The sequence below is a fragment of the Sinocyclocheilus rhinocerous genome, unplaced genomic scaffold (genome assembly GCF_001515625.1).
Source record: "Sinocyclocheilus rhinocerous isolate Xijiao unplaced genomic scaffold, SAMN03320098_v1.1 scaffold1432, whole genome shotgun sequence".
In the NCBI taxonomy this organism is placed as follows: Eukaryota; Metazoa; Chordata; class Actinopteri; order Cypriniformes; family Cyprinidae; genus Sinocyclocheilus; species Sinocyclocheilus rhinocerous.
Genome location: NW_015640435.1, coordinates 791,108 through 792,884, shown reverse-complemented (window position 1 = coordinate 792,884; position 1,777 = coordinate 791,108).

The following is a 1,777-nucleotide window of genomic DNA, read 5'->3' as shown; positions in this document are numbered from 1 at the left end:
TTTCTTTCTTTCTTTTTTTCTTTCTTTCTTTCTCTCTCTCTCTCTCTCTCTCTCTCTCTCTTTCTTTCTTTCCATACAACTTTACCTTGGTGGACAAAATGATTAAAACATTCATACTGGTTTCATACGGTAAAAAACTAAACAAAAAAAAAACTTTTAAAACATTTTCAAGAAAAGATTCAAATGAATGAATCTAAAAATGTCATGTGGTATATGTCATTGTATCCTATGCTCTTTGAATAATATCGGTCTTTAAATGCAAGATATTTAAAGTTCCACTTTAGCACAATCATATATACTTCAGTTTAGTTGGATTTCAGCACTACTTCCACAGAATTAGAGTGCATTGAGTACAACATAATAAGTTGTTCCAAATTAGCAGACTTTAAGTATATCAGTTTAGTATACTAAAAGTACAATTGCAGGGTATTTTTATTAAGTACATAAATATGTAAATGTATTTGTAGTATACATATATTATCTAAACAAAAACTTTTATTTTGGATGCAATTAATCACACACACACACACACACACACACACACACACTTGTATTTGTGGTTTACGGGGACTCTCCATAGGCGTAATGGTTTTTATACTGTACAAACTGTATTTTCTATTGCCCTACACCAACCCTACACCTAAACCTACCCCTCACAGGAAACTGCTGGCAATTTTTGAATTTCATAAAACACCGTTTTGTATGTTTTTTAAGCCTTTTGTTTTACGGGGACACAGGAAGTGTCCTCATAAACCATGTTTACGTTGTAGTACCCATGTCATTATACACATTTGTGTCCTCATAAACCATATATGCCTGTACACACACACACGTTTACTTCGCTATCTAAATGGGGACATTCCATAGGCGCAATTATTTTTATACTGTACAAACTGTATGTGCTATCACCCTACACCAACCCTACACCTAACCCTATCCCTTACAGGAAACTTTCTGCATTTTTACAATAAAAAAAAAAACTTTGTTTACTTTATTTTTATGTTTTACAAATGAGGACGTCCCCAAAGGGAAGTTTTTGGAGATTTTGTCAGGTTTAGCTCACTTTTGGGTACAAATTTGTCCCCAAAATATGGTTAAGTAGGCACACACACACACACACATACACACATATATATATTCTGAAAATGACTTGGACAGTCTGGTGTTTTTTTTTTTTTTTACTAACAGTAAAGCTTGTAATGTCATTGTGCTCTTCTGCAATGAAAGGCTCTTTCTGTCATCTGCGCTGACAGAGGGAGATCCAAGGTGGGAAGGTTTGTGTCCTGGGTCTCTTTGCTCAGATGGAATGCCCCCCACCTGCTGTTATATCCATTACATGAGCAGAAGATGTGCTCTTCTGTAATCAGTGGTAGAGCATCTTCTGAGCTGAAATTGAAGCTAACCAGAGCCGGCCATTGGTGTGATGATTCAATGGTTAGTGTGACATGATTTAAAGTTCTTAAGCTATGTGCTGAGGCTCATGAGGCCAATGGTCTATAATTGCAAGATAAGCTTTATTTTGTATCGGAGCACAAGCAAGTTCAGTTTCGCTCTACAAAGAAAATATTTGGCTTTATTTAGATTCTGCATTAATAGTCAAATAGCAAATAGCCTACATACAGTGGCTGCTTATAGCAGGTAAATGTTCTATTCCGTTCTGTCTTGATAATGCTGTTATAAGCAGAGACCTGGTATCAAAGGTAAGGGAAAACATAGATTTTAGATTATAGATAGTCTTAATTTAATCTTTTTTTTTTTTTTTGTCTCCAGTGTCGTT